Consider the following 16,426-nt stretch of genomic DNA (forward strand, 5'->3'; position numbering starts at 1 on the left):
ACTAAGGCATCAGTCTCTGAGTTGAGTTTCTTAACTTCGGACAAGTACTGATAAATATGTAATTGCTGTATTATTATTCACTTAATGTTCCTTTAGATGTGCATATATGTGTATACATATTCATCTGTAATAAAAAACAGTTCTGATTATATAACACATTCACTGTAAAAAATACAAACGTTAAGTAATTCAAAAAATGGTAAGAAAAAAATGACCTTTCCTATGTCTCTTTACCCAAATACACACATAATGTGACTTTGGCACACAAGGCAAATGAGTTAAAAAGAAAACATCCCATTAGCATAATTGATAATAAACTCCACGACTTGCCAGAACAGAAGGTAATCCCCTCATACAATGAAAACAGAACAGTGTGGTTAAACAGTTACCCACCAGAGTTCTCCAAGGCTTCTGAACCTGAGGTGAGAGTCCTCGGGCACTGAAGGGGGTGTAAAGGGGCAGAGCACTTTACAGTTTTTATTTCCTCCCAGATGCATCCCAAAGGCCTGGTCAGTTGAATGAAATAGCTAAAATTTTCTGTGCTATCGGATTCCATGTCTGTGAGAAGCTTAAACTTTCCGGGTGGCCCTAAGCACCTCTCACATTCTGTGAAGAAGCAAGGGGATAGACCCCACAAGTACCAGGCCCTGAGGGCTCCAATCATGACAGCAGAATGCTCTGGCCTTCTGCCCGTCACTGAAGCCATCCAATACTGGGAAGCCTCTCCCAGCACCACTAGGGCTCAAGGTCCTGGCTCCCAGAGGCAGCTCTCTGGCCTTCCGAGATGAATGTACTCTTTATTCTAGAGTCAGAGCCGAAAGGAGATTCCAGCATCCTCCTCTTCCACAAAGCCTGTGTCAGAGACCCACATTCCTGGGCAGATCAAAAGTTGCCTGTGTGCTGGGAGTTATCTGAGGCAAAAAGAACCTTCCCATCATGGGTGGGGCTCAATAAGCGGGCAGCCACAGTAGGGGAGGATAGAGTTTCAATTTAGGAAGACACCCGTGCTCAGTTGGCCATGAACTTGCACCCTTGCTTGGCAGCTGGTGCTTTGCTTGCCCTGTCCTTACCCTTGCCCTGGGCAATAGAGCAAAGTCATGAACTATCCAAAACGTGGTCCTGGGACAACTAGGTACCCATCTAGGAAAAGCGCACACATGCACACACGCGCCTCATTGTGGATCAAAGACTTCAAAGAAAAATATTAAAGCTTCTAGAACATAGAGAATAATGGCTTTCTGTTTGTTTAAGTGAGTGTCAAGAAGCCAGCCTGTGGTCGCCCGCTCAGGCAAGGCCGGGCAGCTAATCCACTTCCTTCTCTCTCCAGATTGTCTTTGCAGGCTCAGCCCTGAACATGCCTTTCTGCCTTTAAAGAATGTACATGAATGTGTAGATGTGTGCCACATGTGTGCAGATGCCGGTGGAGGCCAAAAGAGGGTGTTAGATGTCTTAGAACTGTGGTTACAGAGAGTCATGGGCTGCCTGGTGTGGGTGCTGGGAACGGAACGGGGGTCCTCTGCAAGAGCAACAGACACTCCCAACTGCTGTGCTTCTCTGCAGCCCCCTTCCTGTCGTGGATCCCTGTTCCCCCGCAGAGCGACTCTTTAACTGCTGCCTTAGCTCCCTCTGTGTGCCCTCACTCAGTGTTCTTCCTGCTTTTCCCGTGAAACTTACAGTCTAGGCTGAACTCTCTCTTTTAAGGCCTGCCCACACGGGATATTAAATGGTGGCTGAGGGCTAACAGAATGGGATGCTTCATGTTATAGAAGACAATGTGGAGGTGGAGTTTGGGGGGGCGGGGCGCAAGGGAGGAGGCTCCACTCAAGGCCACACCCACAAGGCTCGGAGAGAGACTCCGAGCTGCCAGCCTCCCAAACCCTCCTCATGGCTCCTGCCCCCACCTCCCACCCACGCCCCTGCCACACAAGTTAATTCCTGACCGAAATATCACAAGCCAAACTACAGGGATGTCAGGAGTCCAACCCACCTGGCTCCCTTCACATCATCCTAATTGACATAGCCCGGGAATGACAGATACCATTTGTCATGAAACAAAAATACCCCAGGCTGCTGGAGCCAGAGAGTATTTTCTGGGCTGGCGGCCTGCTGGTCCCAACACGCCACAGGGCCCTTGTGTTCACCGGGTCTGCAGGGAGCAAGAGCTGTTTCTGTAATTGGGTTAGTCCTGTGGGGTTGCCCCAGGTGTCAAAAGCAATTAGACAGAAAGGCACTGCCACCTGGACCCCAGCTCCGCCGCAGGCTGGAGCCAGAAGGAAGAAACAGTCACTAATGGCCCAGAATGCCTGCCTGTGCCACTGACCATTGCAAGCCCTAAGCTCCAGCAGCTGCTCAAAGGGCCCCTGTGAGCTGCAGATTGGAGGTGGGAGTGTGGGTGCAGTGCCCGGAAAGTTCCAGATATCTGCGGGGTCGTACTCACCTTGTTCAGGTCTCGGTGCCTAAAAGAGGAATGATCCTAAGATGCAAATTTAAAATAAAAAAAAAAGCCATTGTGGCAGGTCACAAAAGAGACAAGAGGAAAATGGAAAATCCTTCCCCTGGTTTCTGAACAGAAGCCCTTCAGTTTCACTCCGTGCTGGACCCCACTAGGCAGAAGGCAGGCTCTCCCCGAGCCCAGCAGTTTCTACACTAATGGGCGAACTGGGAGCATTGTTCCCACCTGTGCCCATTAAAGCTGCTGTGGCTGAGGCCATTATCATCTGAGCTATTCTCAGCCTCGGCAAGCCAAGCACTCATCTATAAACGCTACAGGTTATAGAGGCAAATCCACAGAGCCCAGATCCAGAATCGGAAGCAGGTGGGGAGGTGCTCGAACACGCTCCATGTCCCATGTGTCCCAACACTGCCATCTGTGGCCGAGGGCTCCCCCCACCCCCAAGAGGATACAGAGGCCCGGGCTGAGAAGAGTCATCCAGAGACGCTCTCTCTCTCCTTCCACCTTGACTGGCTAAGCCATCTTGATGGTTCCACCCTCTGCAGATCCCACCATGCCCAGCTCTCCACACTTTCTTAGCGCTCTGGCGGTACCGCGGCGCCCTGGGGAAGTCCGAGGAAGGATGGTGGTGTTAGCTCATGCTCTGAAAGCTTCCATAACTGTTCACTGAGCAAGCAAGCATCCTGAGAAGTCAGAACTCCTAATGCTCCTTCTCCCTATGGGAGGCAAGTAACACCAGGTCAGCCTCACTAGCGCTGGGCCTACTTCCTGAACAGTTTCCTGGTGAGTAGCAGGCATTCTCCTGCCCCAAACCTCTGCACCAATCTGTGGTACAAGTGCCACTACATCCTAACTTTACAGATGAGAAAAGTAACTCAAAGAACTTAGCCAGGTGCGGTGTTCTAACTGGTCTCAATAATAAAGAGCTGGCGTCAGCTATCAGGGGTAAAAGCCAAAGGATCAGAGAAGCAGAGAAGCCAGCCACTAGAGAGACCTTTCACCTCTACCAATGCTCAGCCTGCAAGGATGACCCTGTCCTCAGACTGCATCTCCACACTGCACCTGTCTCCACCAAACCTCAGACTTCAGTGAGCTCCTGTCTCCTCGCGCCTTATATTCCTCTCTCTGCCCAGCCATATCGCTCCTGTCTCCGCCTCCCTAGTGCTGGGATTAAAGGCATGGGATCCCAAGTACTGGGATCACCTTTGTGTGAGTTCTGTTTCTCTTATAGACTGCATCAATTTCATGTAGCCCAGGGTGGCCTTGAACTAACAGGGCTCCATCTGCTTCTATCTCCCGGTTGCTTGGATTCAAGGTGTGAGCCACCATTGCCTGGCCTCTAGTGGCTTAGCTCTGCACTCTGATCTTCAGGCAAGCTTTCTTTGTTAAAACACAAACAAAATATCACTACATGGTGGTGGCTCAAGTCCATAATCCTAGCGTTTGGGACACAGAGAGAGAAGGGTTGGTTGTCTATGGTTAAAATCAAGATGTAGTGGCACTTGGACCACAGATTGGTGAAGAGGTTTGGAGCAGGGGAATGCCTGCCACTTAGTGAGGTGGCAACTTAAGGAAGCAGGCTCAGCATTGGTGAAGCTGATCTGGTGTTTCTTGTCTCCCATAGGGAAGAGGAGCAGGCAGAGCTCTGAGTTCTCAGGATGCGTGTTTGCTCGGTGAATAGTGACTTTCAGACGTGTGAGGTCGTCTCCAGCCCAGCTCCTGAGGGCAGTTCTGTTCTCACGCTGGCATAGAGTACCCACACCCCTAGACCAGTGTCTGGGAGTATGGAGTGGGGTAGGCAGCACTGGCAAGAAAGCTGGGGGAGGGGACCTGCTGGGATGAGCAGGAAGTCTTTAACGGTTTGGGATGAAGAAAGCTGAGAAGCGGTGGGTGGACCAGTTACAGGGACAAGGCTAAAGCCCCACTCTTCCAGCGATGCCATTTTGTTAGCTATCACTGATGTGTAACACAGTTCTATAAACATAGGCTCACACTAAGTACCTCAGCTTCTGTGGCTTAGGAATCTGGGCAGGGTCTGTATGTCCTTGGGAGTTCTTCTCCAGGGCTTTGACCTCATCTAAAGGCTCAACAGAGAAATGATCCGCTTCCACGCCCATATAGCTGTTAGCATTTCTGTTACATGGGATGGAGGGAGGGTCTCAGTTCTTTGTGCTCGTTGACTAGACACTGTCCTCAGTGGGAACATGGCAACTTGCTTTCCTAACCCAGAAAGGAAGCATCTGCTGGCAGGAAACAGATCTTTGTTTTTCCCGTCCTAATCATAGAAATGGCATTCCGTTACCTTTGTATGCTTTCACTGGTAAGAAGCAATGTTGTAAGCACACATGAGGGAAGACGATTTCAAGGGACATAACCATCAGCGTCACTGGCATCCTCTGAGAAGCTGCTGGCCACAGTCAGCAGTTTGTTGGCTTGAGTCACAGCTTTGAAATGTGTGCTATATAAGCCTGTCATCAGGGCCCTGTAGTGCCAGGGGCAGGCCTGCTTCTGTGCGTGCACCTTGGCTGTCATCTGACATGGGGAGGACCTGTGGTCAGCCCCACGTGCTATCGTATGCTCCTTAGACAACCTAGCACGGTGCTGATCCAGCGCTGGCCGTTAGCAGTCTGTGTGGCAGCCACCAGGTGAGGCAGCCACCAGGTGAGGCGCGCAACTGCGCATTCACACCCTCCCCACAGCTTCTCCCAGGAGGAGGCTCTGCTTCCTCTGAAACAAGGTCAGAGCATCCACAGAAAGGAAGGATGGGGCAGCAAGCCAGTCAGACAGACTCCCAAAGTTCGCAGGAACGTCCAAGGGGCTACCTCTACATAAAGCTACAAGCCTATTTTCTATTTTATTATAGAAATAATAAACATGCCCTATTTTTTTAACTTAGGAAATAAAAGGAAATAAATCAATCTACTACTAGAAGTGTCTTTGTTGGATGAGAGAAGGTAATTGGGGGATTAAAAAAGATGAAAATTCACTATATACACATATGAAACTGTCAGAGAATGTTTTTAAAAGTAAGTCCTATTATCTCCTGTACATCTATATTCTTAAAATGTTTTCCTCCTTATGAAATGCTTTTAAACATAGTTGCCCCCATCTCCAGGTTTGCAGTGTGAGGCCAAGATGTAGCTCAGTGGCAGAGGACCTGCCTAGCACGCACAGCACACTGGATGTCATCCCTGGACCGTATTAACAGGGTGTGATAACACATGCCTAAACCCCAAAACTTGGGGGTTGGAGACAGAAAGATTAGATGTTAAAGGCCAGCCTGAGTTACCCAAAACCTCATCTAAAAAAGTAAAAATAAGTAGGTGATGATGGTGCACACCTACAATCCAGCACCTGGGAGGCAGACATCCCTGTAGTTTGGCTAGTGATATTCCAGCCAGGAAAACTATATAAAACAGACATGTTGTCTCTGACAGTCAGCCTGAGGTCATGCAGACTACCTCCTGAACTAAGCCATGCCAACATGGTGACAGATAAAGGGGTCCCACCATTGAGTTGTCAGCCAAGAGGTCGAGGGGTTGTCTGATCAACAAAATGATCAACTGCCTCCTAGAGGCAGGCAAAAAAGACACAAACAAACAAACTAAAAAATCCTGTCTACACTTGCATTAATTGTAACAAAGTTAGGGAAATTCCACGGGCCCAGAGGAAGCCCTGTCATTTTCCTGGCTAGGTGCGCTGAAGCCATTACCAAAGGCGCTAATCCAAGTTCTATACCTGGGGTTGGAACCCTCTTGATCCACTGTCTCGTCATTAGCTAGTTCACTCCAGACATTAGACAAAAGCTCTGGCAATTGGAAAAGGTCCTTGAGCCCCCTTGAAAGGACCTTCTAGAGGTAACCTTCAAGAATTTTAACAGTAGGGAAGAGGAAGCAAAAAGGAAAAGAAAGGAACCTTAGGACCAAATACCAGCTTTTGGACAATAGTAACCTGGAGACTAAGCCCTCTAGGATCTGCTCCAGATGCATCTGTCCAGGATCGTGAGCTAAGGGCTGCCCTAGTCCAGGCCCCACACAAGCCTCCCCGATTTCAGTCAGTGATAACACTGAAAGATAGATTGTCCTCAGGGATCCAGGCACCCTCTGAGGACTCCCCACTCCTAGCCTACTCCACTGTAGCCGTTCTGATGAAGGAGCCCAGGCTCACAAACCACAGCTGTAAATCCCGATTGACCCACTGAACTCTGGGTGGCAAGGATGGTGACTAGGCACAAAGTCTCCTTCAACCTGAACACAGGGTGTGCATTTTCTCTCCTCAGCTCATGGAAGGAGGAACCAGCCACCAAATCTAAGATCACGGTTGTAAGGGCGTGGTCTAAGGAATTCTCACTAATTCCAGGAATATCCCATCCTTGCCTTGCCAATTCAGAAGCCTAAATTTCACTTGCTCCATTTTAGTTATGCCTGAGAGTCCCATGCCCCTCCTAGGTAGGGACTTCTTAGTCAGACTCAAAGTCTCCATTACCATCCCCCACACAATGCATTACAATGTTTTATCTTCAATCAAACCCTCGTGAGCCTTCCCATCCCTCCACTCTCCCATCCAGCCCTATGCCTATAATTTTCTTGTCTATCATATGGAACACAGCTCCATTGTCCTATACACAACTCCATCATTGTTACCCTAAGGGCCCCTGTATCCTATGACACTCAAGACCAATACGCTTTACCCTGGACTACTCCCCGAGGTCCAAAGTCCATCATTACTGCCTCCTGAAATCTCATCTTCTAAAATCCATCAACTCTCCTCATCACACCTCCAGTCTTGGAGTTAAAAGTCACAAAGGAACTTTCTACCTAGTACAAGCCCCTTGAAAAGCCAGTAAGGCCACAAGACACACCTACCCCATTGTCCCTCTAATCATTGTACCGTCCTTACAATCCCACTCCATGTTGGGGTCCAGCCTCAATGGGGTCATACGTCCCAGGGTAGGGGCGTGTGGATTAGAAATATTAGGCAGAAAAAAAAACAGAGATAAAAAAGAAAAGATAGAGGCACAGGATGGAGTCAGGAGGGCAACCCAGTGAAGACTGAATCCACCCATTCTTATTTCTCCTAGGTTTTTTATCCCCCGATCCAAAAAGGAGAGGGAAGACAAAAGACATTTTTATCAAAATGCAAGGAGCCAACGAAGTGATCATCTTCTCAAATACCCAAAGCATCAAGTACCCACACCCAAGGTCAAAACACACCCTGAATCAAACCTCCTGTCAAGAACCTTGAAGGATCAAGAATAGGCTTGAATTCTCTGACCTTTGGTCAAGGTGGAACAGACCCATATCTGTGGACTCTGACATATTCCCCTTTTTGATTTATTTATTAAAACCCATGCTTCTGCTACAGGACAGATGACTGCCTGCCTTAGATCATCTTCTTCCACCTTCCAGACTTACCCATCATCCGTACGTACATTCTGCCATACACGTTCTGTCTTAGATTGCCTGGAGGGAAAAAAGATCTTACCCGTCATAACCTCTGTTTATGAAGGGCTAGGGGAGAGCATGCAGGTAGACGCCATGCACTTCTGAGCCAACTTTCCACCGAAAGAATTCACAAATAACTAGATAATCATAAGAAAGCAGATGATGCTATGTGGTACACATGCTCCTATGGCCACAATATCTCCCAATTAAGGAGCGGAGGATCACCAAGATGGGGTGGCCTTTTAAAATCTGTCTAGGATGTCTTTGTTTTTAGCTGCATCAAAATCAAAATATATCTAATTAAACACATCAAATCTAAGGACTCATTGGCATCATGTCAAATTTTTCTCAGATAAGCTCTAACCTTTCTCTAAATGGTAAAATCTTCAAGTGAACCAAAGTAGTTACAAACATTAACAGGTCAATACCATAATTCTAATAGGAAAATTAACAATAAACATACAATTTGTGAAATCACAATTCTCATAACTTTGTTCTAATCAAAAAATGGGGAAAGTTTCTGTGATGGGTGAGCTATGAGTCTTTTCCCTCTCCAATTGCATTGCTGCTTCTTTCAAAGATAAGTTCTGGCTGTTACAGTCTCATGAACAAAGCTTTCATCCTATTCCTCCCCATCAATCAGGGGGCGGGGTCTCTTCAGTACCGCCAAAGAGGTTTATTATACTGAGGAGGCATTTAGCTGCACACCGTCTCTACAATAGTGTTCAGTTGTTCCAATGAGTCTCTTTCCCACAGCAGGGAAGTCGTGGAGACATCTGTTTCCCAGGCTTTCTATGTCAACAGCAGACAAATACTATACTGGTAAAAATGAGCTCAGTGTCCCAAGATAAAGAGTGGACAAACTGCGAAACATTTAGTTTTTGGTCAGATCCAGAGTGGCCGAAACTCACAGAGGTCTGGGAAGGTGGTGAAATAGGTTTGTCAAGAAGGTAGGAACCACTAGCCATCACCAAAACCTCTCTCCCATCACAGACAGCAGAATGATGACATCAGAGCATCAGAAACACAAGTTCATTGAATTTCACTCAAACTCCTCTGTGAGGGTCTCCATTGCTATGATGTCATCAGGACTGTCACTCCCCTGGTCCGTGTACCACACCAAGCACTCAGGAAGCCATCAAGATGTCCTTCTGTATATGTGTTGCCTTTACTGGATAATTAATAAAATCATTTTGGCCAATGGCTTAGCAGAGTAAAGCCAGTAGGAAATCCGAACAAAGATATATAGAGAGTGAGTAGACAGAATCAAGGAGATGCCATATAGCTGCTGAAGAAGACGCCCACCGCCAGAACCTTACCCATAGGCCACAGCCTCACAGTGATACACAGGTTAGTAGAAATGGGTTAATTTAAGATGTAAAAGTTAGCTAGGGATATGCCTAAGCTATTGGCCAAACAGTGTTGTAATTAATATAGTTTCTGTGTGGTTATTTGGGTCTCGGTGGCTGGAAGATGAACGAACAGTCTCTGTTTACAAAATGGTGCCCACATGAGACCTAGGAAAGCTTAAGAAAAACAAGAGGGCTTCTAGACCCACAAAAATGGGAACCAAGCACAGCTTCTTGGTAGCCACATTTTTTTCCAGATAGGCTCTTTTTGCTGGCAGTAAGCAGAGATGTGGCTCCTTTAACAGAAGGCTTCCTGACTCAGCATTAGCATAAAAAAACTTCATGGTTTCTTTAAGAGACAACTTCCTGGTTTGTACAGGCAGTATAAATGGCAAGGACACTTTTGGGAGGTCCTGTTTTCAATGGAGTTTGTGAGCAGCATGTTTCAAACTGCTTAATGGCTACATAGACTCACTGCATCCTTGGAACTAGAGCAGTGAGCATGGTTAGCAGAGGTAGTGAACATACCTCCACCATGTTAGACAGGGCAGAGCCATGTGGAGTTGGTCCTAGCCACACCCACTTAGCATTTAAAAACAAGAGCTCCTGGTCAGAATATATATAATAAGATTCAGACAAAAAAAGACCTCTGAATGGATCACAGTCTTGGATAAATGTAGATGGGCTTATGAGAGCAAAGAATGAGTACAGAATATATTAAAGGAGCAAAGATAATTAAATATTAAGAAGTAATAGAGTAAAAAAGGCCACATAAAGATGAAAAATACACAGAGTCTGGATGATGTATATTGTTGTGTTTTCTTTAAATTTTTTGATTGTTAATGAGCTAATTGCAGAAAGACATTTGATTCTGGGGGCTACTAAGCTAAACCAACATAAAGGTATCTTAACTTCAAAATTTGGGTCTAAGGATTTATTACTTTGGAAAAGAGGTTCTGCTTTTGTTTCCACAGAAGAGAACCTGTGGATTCCTTCCAGACTAATGTGCTTTGATGGAACAAGACTCCCTTAAAAGGTCTCCGAGAACCCTAAAGATACTTTGCCCAACAAACAGCAGGAAGTAGTTTGGAGAAAATAATGCCCAAATTCCCAAATGATTGTTTATAAATGTTTGTTTTCATTTAAAGGAGGATATACTATAGAAATGAATACTTTACACTGGTATGAATCTTGATCTGTTGATACAAATATAAGTTCAATTTTGTTACACTGTGCATATGTATTTCTGCTCTTGTTTAAGGTATTTAAACAATGTAATGTATAATTAAGAAATACAGATTAATAGATAGTCATCTGTAATAGTCAAACCATAGTCATCTTAGTTAGGTTTTCTAGATATACAGAGATATATTTCAGTTAGATAAATACTCTTCAATATTTCGAAAACCAACAAAATATGGCATCTAAAATGTTTTAAGAACTTTGACTTTTCTCAACAATGAGACATGTTGGCTTCTGGCAGCACCAATTATTTCAGAGAAGTTGATGGGCTCTGAAGAAACTTGTTATAGAATTGGCCTTCAATGTGACAAGGCTAGGCATTTGGGCAAGAAACTGTACTTGCCTTGATTACTTGGTGGTATGTTGTATAAACTGAACATGCAGGACCCACAGGAAAGGGACCAGTGAACTTTGCCTGACTGAAAAAGGTGGGATAGTCCTTCAGAACTTCAAATTTCCTGCTTCATGGAAAAGTCTGCTGGATGATATGGGCCTGTAGGCTGAAGATGGCCCCAACGTTACAGAAGAACTTTGGGTGACTGTCCAGGCAGCAAAAAGCCTCTATCAATTCTAGAACTTTGGAAGTTGCTTACAATACACTTCCTGTTTACTTAAGTAATATATCCTTCTGGGGTCTTTGAAGAGTTGAAGATGGATAGTTATATGGTTTTCCTTAGTTATGATAAAAGATAAATTATATATGAAACTTTAGACTTATAAAGAAATATAACTGTAATTATTGCTTGATAACTATTTTGTTATATGTAATTTTATTATGTTAAAGCTATAACCTTCCTTTTTATTTAGATAGAAGAGGGGAGATGATGTGGGTGTCCTTCTGTATATGTGTTGCTTTTATTAGATGATTAATAAAGCTGTTTCAGTCAATGACTTAGCAGAGTAAATCCAGGTGGGAAATACGAACAAAGATATAGAGAGAGAATAGGCAGAATCAAGGAGACACCATGTAGCTGCCAAAGGAAAAAGATGCCACCAGAACCTTACCAGTAGGACATAGCTTTGTGGTGATACACAGATTAATAGAAATAGGTTAATTCAAGATGTAAGAGTTAACTAGGAATACGCCTAAGCTATTGGCCAAACAGTGTTGTAATTAATATAGTTTCTATGTAATTATTCAGGTCTGGGTGACAGGGAAATAAATGAGCAGTCTTTGTTTACAATCAAGCTTCATTCTCCTCCTGTGAAAAAACACAAACCTGCCCTCGACCCCATATTAAAACAGGGTCAGGTTCTTTCCATAATTCAGTGCAAGGGTCTTTCCATTTTGCTTTAGTGGAAGTCACTCTGGTTGCCATCATCCCAAAATCTATCCATGGCAGATTGCTTGCGGGCATCCATATTTAAGAAATTTAGAATAAAAGGGTGTGGTTTAAGACATTATATGGAGATTGAAAGTATAATTCCCCCTTATCTGTTTTTTGAAAGTGTGTTTTCAAAGCCCTATGGGCATGTTAATTGCATGCTTCATCGGAGCCAGCAACTGTTTTAGCAGCTTCTGTGAGATGCCTGGGGGAACTACGATCACTATTCCCCTGAACACTTTCACGGGGTAAGGGTGGAGGCTCAAATGTAGTTCTCTCCCTGTAGAGAACTTTAAATAGGGCTGTAGCCACTGGATATCTCCCAATAACTTCTGAAAATCAAAGTTTGTAAGCCAAGCTGCAGAGCTCCCATTAGCTGACAGGCAGCAATTTGCGTTTTTACGGAGGAGAGGAGTTGTACTCCCTGCAGCTTGGCCATCCAGCCGGGGACCAGGAGGCTTTGGTCCCTCATTGCCTGCTGGGTCTGAGCAGGGTGCAGGCCACACTTTCCATGGGAAAGACAAAACACATTTTTATCAAAATGCAAGGGACAAACAAAGTGACCATCTTCTCAAATACTCAAAGAATCAAGCACCCACACCCAAGGTCAAAACACACTGTCAGTAGGCACCCCTGGGTCAAACCTTCTGTCGAGAACCTTGAAAGTGGGAGAATAGGCCTGAACTCTCTGACCTTTGGTCAAGGTGGAACAAATCCACGTCTGTGGGCTCCAACAACTCCATCCACAGCCACAACTCCTTTTTGCCTTCTTCTGGAAAGGCCCCCATACCCACTCTGCTCAACGAACCTGAACAGTCCTAGACTTCCAAGATAGTCTCTACCACTCTGGCCAGGTCCTACAGTGGGGACTCTCTACTCTGGACCCATCCCAGCATCTCTTACAGTATGTAGATGACCTCCTCTTATACCGTCCTTCAAAAGGTTTCTGTCTGACACCATTAACCTCCTTGATGTCTTCGCCACCAGGGGTTACTGTGTCTCAAGAGATAAAGCCCAAATTTGCCAGGTTACTGTAGGCCTTTCAGTCCCAATCCTTCTCTTTCACATCAAACCCAATCAACACCCCGAACCAAACAAAGACCCTTTTAGACTATCTTACACCAGCCACCAAGATAGAGTACCTAGGTCTTGTCAACTTCCCTCACAGATGGATGCCCAACTTTTCCCTCATCACCCCACCCCTAGAAGAGGCTACTGAAGGCTCTTTGAAGGATCCCCTCATCATCTCTCCTCACTAGTCTCCCCTATTCAGCCATTGGACCTCAGTTAAAGCATCTGTTTTCTCACTACCCAACCCTTCCAAACTGTTTTTCTTTTTCTTCATCTTTTCCTTTTATTGAAAATAGACTTTTTTCTCATACAATATATCTGGTTACAGTTTCCCTTCTCTCTACTCCTCCCAGTTCCTCCCCACTTCCCTGTCCTCTGGATCCATGCCATTTCTATCTCTGCTTAGAAAAAGAACAGGTTTCTAGCAATAACAACAAAACATGACAAAATAAAATATAATAAGACAAAATAAAAACCATCACATCGAGGCTGAACAAGGCAACCCAACAGAAGGAAAAGAGCCCCAAGGGCAGGCACAAAAATTAGAGACCCACTCATTCATACACTCAGGAGTTCCATAAAAATACTAAGCTGCAAGCTGTACTATATACACAGAGGACCTGGTGCAGACCTGTGTTCACCCTGTGATTGCTGCTTCAGTCTCTATGAATTCATATGCACCTTGCTTAGTTGATTCAGAGAGTCTTGCTCTCCTGGCGTCCTCCATCCCCTCGGGCTTTTACACACTTTCTGCCTCCTCATCAGCAGGGTTCTCTGAGCTCAGAGGGGAGGGATTTGATGGCAATATCCTATTTACAGCTGTGTGTTCCAAGGACTCTCTCTCCATGTGATGTCTGTGGGTCTCTGCATCTGTTCCGGTCTGCTGCAGAAGGAAGCCTCTCTGATGATGACTGAATAAGGCAATGATCTATGAGTATAGCAGAATATCATTAGGAGTCACTTTATTGGTGCTTTTATTTAGACCAGTAGCCCCAAACCCTTCTTTCTGTCCCTAAAAATTAATTAGGAGCAAGCCCTGGCTATCCTCTGCCAACTATCATGAAATATCTACAATCTCAAGGCATAACTTTCTAAACAACAACATTTTATTAGGTGGGGATAGCCTCCTTGCCAATAGAATCTAGAAGTTAAAAATCTTTCTCCATAGTCCATTAACTGTCTACCATTCTCTCAAATATCCCCCGAGTCACCAGGCCTTCTTCACTCTACTGCCTTCCTGGGTCCAAATATTACATGTATTTCTTCTTCTTCTTCTTCTTCTTCTTCTTCTTCTTCTTCTTCTTCTTCTTCTTCTTCTTCTTCTTCTTCTTCTTCTTCTTCTTCTTCTTGTGGTGGTGGTGGTGGTGGTGGTGAGTTTCAAAAACAGGGTTTCTCTGTGTAGCCCTGGCTGTCCTGGAACTCGCTCTGTAGACCAGGCTGGCCTCGAACTCACAGAGATCCATCTGCCTCTGCCTCCCGAGTGCTGGGGTTAAAGACATGCACTGCCACTACCACCCAGTCACATGTATATCTCTTGACTCTAACCTATCCTTTTAGCCCCGCCCCACCCTCAAACCCACCCCATCCTTCTAACCCATATTGATATTATTCCTCATATGCATGCACACAGGTACTAAATCTCCCTCAGTCCTTCACACACATTTCAGACACCCCAAGCTCCAAACTGATTTATAAATGGAAGCCCCCTAAAATCACTTCCTTGTGTTTTAGATTATGCCATTTTCCAAGGTCTTCCCAATTCTCCCACAACATACACCCTTATCAATACCAAACCTCTACCCCAGGCACCACTCCCCAACAGGCTGAACTCATGGCCCTTACTTGAGCCTTAACACTAGCTAAGGATCTTCTGTTAATATACACAGACTCAAAATGTGCTTGTAACACCATCCATTTGAATATTTTAGTTTGTTGTAGGAGTCTGCTTGTTCATTCCTGACTGCTCAGCTCCAAAATAATCACACAGAAACCATATTATTTGCAATACTCTTTGGCCAATAGCTTAAGCATATTTCTGGCTAACTCATATCTTAAATTAACCCATCTCCATTCTTCTGTATCACCATAAGGCTCTGGCTTACTGGATAAAGTTCTGGTGTTTGTCTCCAGTGGGGCTACATGGCTTCTCCCTGACTCCACCTTCTTTCTCCCAGCATTCAGTTTAGTTTTCCCTGCCTAGCTAAATTCTGCCTTGCTATAGGCCAAAGCAGTTTCTTTATTCATTAACCAATAAAAGCAACACATAGACAGAAGGACCTCCCACACCATTAATTCAGAGGGTATCCTCACCCAAGGGGAACCCCTTTTTAGATGCTGCCTCCTTTCCCTCCAAACAATATATCAATGAAACTGTTCTACCACTAAAAGCTCCCACTTGAATCACATTTATTTAGCCTGAGGTCATTTCCTAAACATGGCCACCAATACTGTTCTAAACAATACCAAAACCAGTCAGCCATAATTCATGCCCTACAACCTCCTTTGTCAACATCCACCTCACACTTGTTACACCTCTGGCCCCAACTTCTCTCCATTATGTGTGATCCTCTTTTAGGGGTGTAGCCTGGAATTAAGACGTGGATGCTCAGAACCCAGCCATAGACCCACAAAATACACCAAAGTGTGGATACAGGGTTGACCAATATAGGGTAACTGCTATCTTCAGTTGTTCTATGAAAAAGGGCCTCAGACATGTTAATCTTGAAGCATCCCAACATAGACTCATTCCTAAAGCAAGCTCATGGATAAAGGGGTCAGACTGGGGAGAGACCCAGACCAGAGAGGGCTGGGTATGACTATCCCATTGTAGAAAATCATGCCGGCAGTCCCATGCTTGAGAAATCAGTCTTAAATCTCAGCATCATGGTCCACAAGTTCTGGAAGGCCACAGTGAAGGCAATTGAGGCCCAGCAAAAGAGTATTGACCTTTAGCTATGGCAGGCCTCCAAGGCCAAAGGCCACAGGTATCCTCACAGCAGCTGAAGAGATGAAAGAGAAAGCTGTCGTTCGTATATCAGTGTATCAGGGATGGTAGAAGAAAAGCGAGTCAAGATTTTAAAAATCCAAATTATTGACATACTCAAAATAAAACTCTGGGGTTCCTGAAAGTTGGCTATACTTCTCATTCTCCCCCCTCCCAAGTCACACCCCTTCCTCTGAGTCCGTCATCCTCATCCTTCTGGGCTTTTGCACGGGGCCTTTGTTCTTAATCATCTTGTTTGCTCTTTATACAACTGCCTAAACTCCATAATCTGGGCAACCACTGAAGACCAAGTAGAAACTATGTTCATACTCTAAAAGCTTACCCTTGCCTGTTTGCCTGTGCCCCTCAAGCTGTGAGGACATCTCCTGAGCTTCCTCACTGCTCCCTACCACACACACACACACACACACACACACACAGAGAGAGAGAGAGAGAGAGAGAGAGAGAGAGAGAGAGAGAGAGAGAGAGAGAAATGTAGCTAAAGAACTCTCTGGGTTTAGAATGAAGGGTTAATGACCTAAAGCAAAAACCCTCGACGA

The sequence above is a fragment of the Microtus pennsylvanicus genome, chromosome 12, assembly GCF_037038515.1.
Source record: "Microtus pennsylvanicus isolate mMicPen1 chromosome 12, mMicPen1.hap1, whole genome shotgun sequence".
Lineage (NCBI taxonomy): Eukaryota > Metazoa > Chordata > Mammalia > Rodentia > Cricetidae > Microtus > Microtus pennsylvanicus.